This window comes from Nannospalax galili, unplaced genomic scaffold, assembly GCF_000622305.1.
Source record: "Nannospalax galili isolate Female #2095 unplaced genomic scaffold, S.galili_v1.0 scaffold735, whole genome shotgun sequence".
Lineage (NCBI taxonomy): Eukaryota > Metazoa > Chordata > Mammalia > Rodentia > Spalacidae > Nannospalax > Nannospalax galili.
The window spans coordinates 2,212,797-2,221,850 of NW_008337053.1; the positions used below are offsets into that span (position 1 = coordinate 2,212,797).

General features: G+C 40.3%; 1 protein-coding gene across 6 annotated transcripts in view; it reads right to left on the reverse strand.

Moving 5' to 3' along the window:
• The window catches only part of Gabpb1 (GA binding protein transcription factor subunit beta 1), a 69,132-nt gene that overhangs the window by 58,507 nt on the left and 1,571 nt on the right, over positions 1–9,054 (reverse strand). The window contains exon 1 of one of the 6 annotated variants that reach the window (XM_029562952.1): positions 8,441–9,048. The exons of the other annotated variants lie outside the window; for them this stretch is intronic. The gene's annotated coding sequence lies outside the window, so the exon portion shown is untranslated. Of the gene's footprint in view, positions 1–8,440; positions 9,049–9,054 lie in introns of those variants that run through there. 6 annotated transcript variants of the gene reach the window in all.

Sequence of the window (9,054 nt, forward strand, 5' to 3'; positions counted from 1 at the left end):
AAAAAAAAAAAAGAGAGAGAGAGAGAGAGAGAGAGAGAATTGAAAACTACTTTGATGGTTGTCATATGGGTCCAAAAGTTTACATTAATGAACAAGTAGAAGTAGAGGGAGAGGAAGGCTTCTTTGATGACTTGGTATTGGAAGCACCCGTTTCCCCACTACCTCTCAGCTCATCTCTTTCACCCTCAGTCATGCTGCTCTAGCCACACAGGTCTTAGTGAATCTAACAAGTCAAGCATGCCTTAAGATCTCAAGTTTCCTTCATGCAGAACATTCTCTCTCACTAACACCCAGAGAGCAGCTTTCTCTGACCATTTCAGGTGACAATCACATCCCACCACTCCCTCCCTTCATCTACTCTCATTCCTTTCTATTTTACTCATTACCACCTAATATCATGAAACTGTTTACTATGTCCATCCCAAATGTCAGCTCCTAGAAAACAAAGACTTTTTCTTGGTTTAGTCTTTAATATTAATGCAAGATGGTCAAACAGAGACTAGCACACAGCAAGCATTTCAAGCTTTGACAGGAAGAAAAAGGAAGGTGAACACGTGGGGTTGTATGTGTATAGCATGGCATGTCACCAAGGAAACAGCACCTTAGTGCTACCACAAAGTAATAAGGGTAAAGCTACAGAATGTAATATGAAAAGGTCTGAACATCAGAAAGTAGACATCAGACTTTTACTCTGCAACTATTGGAAGGCATTCAAAGTTCTGAGCAAAGGGTGATGATCCATTCAAACATTTATTCAGCAAAGGTTCAATTCACTTTGCTTGGCACAGGGGTGATTACAAAGGTCAAAAGCACAGTAGAGAATACAAAGGTCAGAGCCAAGGTCTCTCCTTGGGTTTTCAGATCAGTAGCACAAGGTTCAGAAGTTTCAGGAAATTATTCTGGTAGCTATATGAAGGATGGATTTAAGGGAGGAAAATCGAAGAAAAACTACTGGTTGGTGGATTGAATAAAGGAAAAGCATGACTTCAAGAGAGAGGAGAAGCAGAAGGGAGGGATGGGAAGGTCAAGGAGGGAGAAGGGTGAGGTAGAAGAGAAGGACGAGGAAGAACCAAAAGGAAAACCTGAGCAGAAAGGAGGCTGGGAAGTAATAATCTAAAGTTGACAGAAATTCCTTGAGCCTTGGAAGGCTCCTAAACCAATGGAGTTCATACTCTTAGGAGTCAGCAGCATGTAAAACATCCATCTGAGAAAAGACAGAGAAGACCACACATTGACAGGAATGTCGACATTGGGAACAGGATCATAAAACAAAGCAGAAAGACTGTCATCTAAAAGGGGATGCAGAACAGTATAGCAAATGAAAGGCAAAGAAAGAAAATAAACAGCCTCGTCAAAAATCAAGAACTATAACTACACTGGCTCAAGAAAATCAAGATGAAAACTTATTATTGACAAGAAAGAATGCTCTCTTTATGCAACAGTCCAAATACAGTATTTCAAAATTACCATAAGTTAGGGAAGAACCAAGAGCAACAACTGTAGCTAGGCTCTTAAAATCTATGAAATAAATAAGCAGACAGCCGGAAAGAACACTAAAGTTGGTTTGCTTCCCCCATTTAATCTGTACTTTGGAAAGCATTAAAGATAATGAACAAAGTGACCAAGAGGAGAGGTTAAATGTTGGCAATCAGATTTCTGAAAAAACAAGATCTTTTTCATTTGTTTACAAAATAACTGAATTGAAATTCACCATGTAACAATAAACAGCATACAAGGTTATACCCTGTATTTGTTCAAGTAAATAGAAGTCAACGGTTACCTGCCAAGAGTTAAAGAGGAAGAATAAATCAGAAAAACATGAGATTAATATGATTGCCAAGCAGCACAGGACCATTTAAAACTCTTCAACATCAATTTACAGTCTCTAAGAAATCCTAACTATTCAACTTCCCCCATACACATGCTGTAACTCACGAGGTAAAACAGAAGAACCAGTGGTAGGAAGTTTAAATAAAGTCCAGTAAATATGAAAGTAGTAATTAATGTCAAAATCAAAGAAAAACTCTCGGTCTGTTTGAGCTGCATTAACAAAATACTCTGAACTGGGAGGCCTACAAACAACAGTTCTAGAGGATGGGAAATCCACGACAAAGCTGCTAGCGGATTCAATGTCTGGGAAGGCCAACTCATAGACAGCATTCTTTTTGCTGTATCCTCACAAAGGAGGGGCAAAGTGGCTGCCTGGAGTTTCTTCTTAATGGCAGTAATCTCATGCACAAGGGTTCCACCCTCATGATCTAATCTCCTCCCAAAACCATCAGCTTGGAGGATTAGATTTTAACATGGATTTCAGGGAGATACAAGCATCTAGACCACAGCATTAAGGGGAGGAAAGTGAGGGTCCCCATGAATAGATAAAGAAATATATAGAGTAATCAATCACTCCAACAAAGGTCAAAGAATTCACATAAGCCATTTTGGATATAAAAGAAAATCTTTAGTTTATACACCATACTACTGAAATGTTTCCTGTTCAAATATGAGGCACCATAAACACAAAGGGAGACATAGCATTCAGAAGAGGCTGCACATCTGATGGTTTAATCAGGAACAGACCTAACTCTACTATTCAGAACTATAATTAATTTTATGGCCTTAATACCATCTCTCTACATCTACCAAATGAGAAGTTGTGTTAGAAAGAAGTATCTTTGTGGCCCCCCACCCAATTCACTTAAGAGTGACTCTCAAGTTACCCTATGACCTCCCACAAGTGAGCATGCATGTGCACACATATATACACACAAAAATAAAGTAGAATAACAAAGCAATGGGTTTAATTTTTTAAATTACTTGTGGGGAAGGTGCAAATGCCAAGGTCCATGTGTGGAGATCAGAGGACAACTTGCAGGAATGGGCTCTCTCCTCCCACTGTGTGGGTCCTGGGATCAAAATTAGGTCACAAGGTTTGGCAGTAGGCAACTTAACCTACTAAGTCACCTCAACAGCCCAAGTTTAGCATTTTTTTTAAATCGAGAGATGAAGATCAAAACTATGCAGCCTATGCTAGCCTCAAACTCATGATCCTCCTGCCTCAGCCTTCTGTTAGAATTATAGGCAAGTACCAACACATCCAGCTTTAAGCTTTTTATTTTTACTGTTGTAGTTTAATGTGAAATGTCCTCCATAGGCTGGTGTTTGAACATTTGCTCTCCAGCTAGTGGTACTCTTTAGAAAGGTTGTGGAACCCTGTAGGAAGTAGAACTTCACTGAGGAAATGTGTTACCAGAGGGCAGGCCCTGTTGCACTTACTGTCTGCTCTCCCCTGTCTAACAGCAGACACAATCAGCGGCCTTATGCTCTTGCTGCCATGCTTTGCTGTCGTGATGGCTGTACCCTCTCCCTCCCTTAAGTCATTTCTTGTTAGGTATTTGGTCACAGCAAGGAGAAAAGCACTAACCCATTTATTTACTAGAAAGCTACAACTACAAAAAGATGTTTTAATATTAAAATAGTATTGAAAACAGTAGATTAAAAATAAAAAGGTTCTGTTTTGTTTTGTATATTTGGTCTGAGGTAATCTGGCTAACAGCCCAGGCTATCACAGAACTCAAAAGTTCTACCCCAGCCTCCTTCGTGTTCAAACTACAGGCACATCTACCACAGATTTGTGTGCAACTCAAAAAAAAAAAAAAAAAAGAAGTAGCAGACAGGTATGGTGGCACAGGCCTTTAATCCCAGCACTTGGGAGGCAGAGGCAGGCGGATCTCTGTGAGTTTGAGGCCAGCCTGGTCTACACAGCAAGTTCCCAGGCCTATTCGGGCTACAAGGAAACCCTGTCTCAAAAAGGCCAATTTAAAAAGAAAAAAATATTGCTCTGAAGCTCAACATAATTCACTTGACAGTAAATTCTTACCTGGAGCTGGGTATAGTGGCACATGCCTATAATACAGCACTTTGGAAGGATGGAACAAGAGGATCAAGACAGCCTTGGTTGCCTATTGAGTTTGAAGCGAACCTGGGCTAACGAAAGCCTATCTCAAAAACAAACTGAAACAACAAATAACCCTTACCAGAACTGACAGGAAACCACTTAGTCTATAACATTTAGCCTAAACACCCAGACATTTTACATGTGAAATAGTAATGTTTGGAAAGGGATAACGCACTGGACTGCTTTCAAAGGTTAAGTAACATTATTACTTTGTTCATATGCAAAAAAAAATCTTAATTCCAAGATTATTAATCCCAAGAGTTTTGAATATAGGCTGAGATCCCATAATAATCATGCACCCTAAACTGGGCATAGTGCTTCATGCCTATAATCCCACTAGCATGAGAGGCTGAAGCAGGAGTACCTCAAGTTCCAGGCCAGCCTGGGCTACAAGGTGAGTTCTGAGCCAGCTGAGGCTACAGTGAGATCTTGTTTTAAAAAAAAAAAACCTTACTGAGTTATTAACTATGCCAGGCACTGTTCTAATCACTTTATACATACTCATTTAATCATCCCACTGTGATAAGCACTAGAGTAATCCCTACTGTACAAAAAGACAACTAAGGCACACAGGGGTTAAGAGTAAACTGCTTAACAGCACATACCCAGACAATAACTGGGATAAATTCAACATTTAAAATAATAAGGCAAAGAAAAAGCAAAATAAATACTTTTTCTCTATTCAATTTAAATGACTTCTAGAATGGTAACAAATCAATTTTTTTTTATTTTGTGTGTGTGTGTGTGTGTGTGTGTGTGTGTATGAGCATTCTGCCTGCATGTATCGAAGTACACCATGTGTGCAGTGCCCACAAGAATTAGAAGAGAGCATCAGGTCCCCTGGAAATGGAGTTATACACTGGTGTTAGTCATCATGTGGGTTCTGGGAACTGAACCCAGGTTCACTGGAAGAGCAGTAAGTGCTCTTAGCCACTGAGCCATCTCTCCTGGCCCCAAATTAACTTTTTTAAATATACACTGTTTAATGAATTTATCAATTATGCCCAATTCATAAGTCAAACTGCATCAACTACACAGCACAAAGGAAGGTATTCCTCAGCTTTTACAAATACTTTAATTTTATAGTTAAAAGTAACTTTTCTTTAATAATTTTTTTTTTTTGGTCTTTTTGAGACAGGGTCTCCCTGTAGCCCCAGCTGTCCTGGAACTCACTATGTAGACCAGGCTGGCCTTGAACTCACAGAGATCCACCTGCCTCTGCCTCCCAAGTGCTGGGATTAAAGGCATGCGCCACCACGCCCGGCTAGTATTTTATTTTTATTATTTTTATTTATTTTTTGTGTACGCATGTGTTGCCTGCATATATGTAAGTGCATCCTTGTCATGCGATGCCTGCGGAAGTCAGAGGAGGGCATTGGATCCTCTGGAACTGGAGTTATGGACAGTTGTTAGCTGCCATGTGGGTGCTGAGATTAGAACCTGGGTCCTCCGTAAGAGCAGCCAATGCTCTTAACTGCTGAGCCATCTCTCCAGCCCCAAAAGTAACTTTTAAAAATTTTGTGTGAGTGTTCTAACTCTATGTAAGTACACTCGTGTTATGCAATGCCCAAAGAGGCCAGAAGAGGGCATCAGATTGCTCGGGAACTTGAGATTGTTAGCCATCCCGTGGGTGCTGAGAACCAAACCTCGGTCCTCTGCAAGAGCAGTCAGTGCTCTTAACCATTGAGCCATCTCTCCAGCCCCTAAAAGTAACATCTTAGTATGCCGTCAATCGTAATACAAAATAATTCATTGTAGGAAATTTAGGTAAGCATAAATAATTGTAAAACTACACACAGAAATAGCCCCTCTACAATCTGCCATATATTCTTCCAGGTGTCAAAATATTTGTCTTTTTAAATCATCAAAATGGCATCATGAGCTGGGAGTAGTGGTGCACACCTTTAATCCCAGGACTCCAGAGGAAAAGGCAGGCAGATCTCTGAGGTTGAGGTCAGCCTAGTCTACACAGCCAAGTCCAGGCAAACTAGGGCTACAGGTAGACCAAAAAAAATAAATAAATAAATAAATTGATTCGTGATTTCAAACCTAGTTTTTTCATTTACATATAGCAATATAGCTTTTTCATGTATGAACAATCTACTCTCATCCCTTTTGTAACTGGGTAGGCAGGTCCCATAGAGCTATACAATCATTCTGAAACATGTAGGGTTCTTGGGGGTTTTTCCCTTTAGTTTTACAACATGGTGACTGGTCTTTGACTCTTCAGTCACACTGAATTCAAGTACTGGCTCTACCACTAATTCAGCTCCTCAGTTCAGCTGCTTCATTCACTCCTCTATGCCTCTGCACCGTTTCCTGAAAAATGGAGGTATTATTCATTTCACATTATTATAGGGGGTTAAGTTTTAGTAGCTTTACTTTCTTCTTTTGTGTGTATGTTGGGCAGTACCAGGGAATGAACCCAGAGCCTCAAACATACTGTACCCTTCCACTGAGTGGGTGCTCTCCCAAGCTTTAGCCTACCCACAGTCAATATACAAGTATTATCAACAATGCTACAATTGATATGCTTTGTATCTTTATTACATCATGATAAATCAAAATTTAGCTATGAAAGAAAATCACTTCCAGCCTAAGTCTACTCTTTGAGGGCATGAACACACTGGGCCCAAACAAAGGTACACAAGCCTGAAATGATATCCAATCGTAGCAAAACACACTTCCTGCACAGCAGTCCTGTTATGAGGAAACAAATGAGCCCTCCCAGTAATTTCATCTGACACTAGGTTTATCTTTTACAGGAATGATGGAACCAACATCTTCAGAAAAGTAAAATGCTAATTATCATTGACCCAAAGTTGATATTAATGCCACAGAAATGTGATTACTTGTTGTAAATTATGGGGTCAAAGGAATAATATTCACTGGAAAGCTAGCTGTCTTCAGTAGAGTGAACAGAGTTTACAATTATGTATTTTATAAAGAACTTGGAGAAAAGAATTTAAAAGGTCTCAACACATGCACACACAAAAATGCTCAGGAGACAGAAATGCTAATTACCTAATTTGATCACTTACACATTGTATACAAGTATCAAATCACAATTATTTGTCTTTTTTTATTAAGTTCCTAAAAGTCCAGGAACTTATCTGGAGTTTCTAATGTTTGCAAAGTGAGATGTGTTGGAAGCCATCAGTGCATTGATCCACACTACTCAACTTTCAAGAGAAACTAAGGGCCTCATGGTCCCTCAAAACTAAACTCTTGATTCCAAATTTCATGCAACAATTTTCCAGTTCCTAATAACATGTTTGACCTGTTACCTGAGACACTTAAATGTTTTTAAAATGCCAGGGGAAGGAAAAAAGCCAACCAAAATCAAGTGAAATTAACCAAGATCCAATATTTTTTCATATGATAGCAAACATTAAAAATACATCTGGCATTTTCCAACAATTACTTGAAGAATGGCCAGATGCTTCCTGTTGATGGAACAGTAGAGAACTACAGACTGACAGATTCAGACTAAAGTTCACAGAAACTGGAAACAGCTTCCTTTCAAAACCATTAAGCCCAAGTGTCATCTTGAAATTTTACACATTTATCATCCCCAACTTAGGAAACCCAGATTGACTCACACAAGAGAACTCTACCGGTACATAACTGCATACTACTTACGCTTTGTTTCACCAAAGGTCTCACTGCAGGGTGCCTTTTAAAACTGGAGCTCCTATAGTGCTTTAAGTGTCCTTTTGAAAGATAACATTTACACACAAATCTTTACAAGCACAACTACTGTGGAATTCATTTTATTTGTGTACATCACTAAACACATGTATTGGAATTTAAAATGTTTTCATCATTTAAATATTTCCAATGTTCCAGAGTGTCCAAGACTATATGTAAATTATAACCTTTATATCATTTGTGCATCTAAATTCCCATCTTTAAGAACCCCCCTCGCAAAAAAAAAAAAAAACACCTAAGAATCATTCTTCTTACTCATATTCTTCATGGAGGGCTTGCATCACATCCTGACTGTACTTAATGGTGAAAACAGGATGGGGTGTCACAATTTAAAAAAAAGTTATGATGTACAGTGGAGCTTTCCAGTGGTTACATGGCGTGATACCACAAGACTGAAGAAGTAGATCTGAAAATCTAGCTGTTTGTAGTTAAACCATGCATTAGAAAGATTTGCAAAAATGCAAAACAATGAGACTCTAATGTCAAGAGTTAACACGCAAAAATCTCTTGCTTTTGAAAAACTTAAATAAAGGGAGTTAAAGCTATCACTTTCCTTAAAATTGAAGGCATTAGTGCCAAAATATAACAGTGACAAATTTAAACTAACCTGAGTAAATCTTTATGTGAAATAAACTACTTGCCAAAACTCAAACCACTAACTTCTACATAAGAAATCAGGGTGCATTTTAAATTCTGCAACTACGTCACACAGATCATTTACAAAGAGCACTAATGCTTTTCCAGATAAAAATTATACTTCAGAAAGTAACTTGCCTGAAGAGACAGCAAACGGTGTCTGGAGAACACTACTTAATTTCCACGTTATCAATCCCCCTTTTAGGATTGTGGTCTCACCCCTGCTTTAAACAGATGTGTCCACTAGACAGTCCACACAGGCTTAAAGCACCGAGAACAACCTTAAAGTGGGAGCACACCCAGGGCAGGCCCGTGCCCTTACTTGGGTTTCAGTTTTCACGATGCACCTTTCAGGCTAGGCACGCTGATTCAATACAGTTGGAGAGGTTTTAAAAATTAAACACTGATTAACAGTGCCCCGGCACAGATGACCTGGCAAATTAGCGACTTCTTTCTCGCAACCGCGTTCCTGGGGATCCCGGCGGCGACATCGGTGGTTTAGGGAAAGTCTCGGGCACTGAGCATGGCAGGCTCTGTCCCCCCAGGACTCGAGTCCCCCGCGGAGGCCGCAGCAGCGCGGGACCGGCTGGGCTCTCCTGTTAACCCTGTCTGGGCCGACCGCTCACGCGCGGACCCGAGCGCCTCCCGGGCCCGGCCCGGCCTTCCCGCTGCCGAGGGCGCCCGCCCGGCCTTCCGGCTGCCGAGGCCCCCGCGGGCTGCGGAGACAAAGGAGCCGACGGAGCCGGACCGCA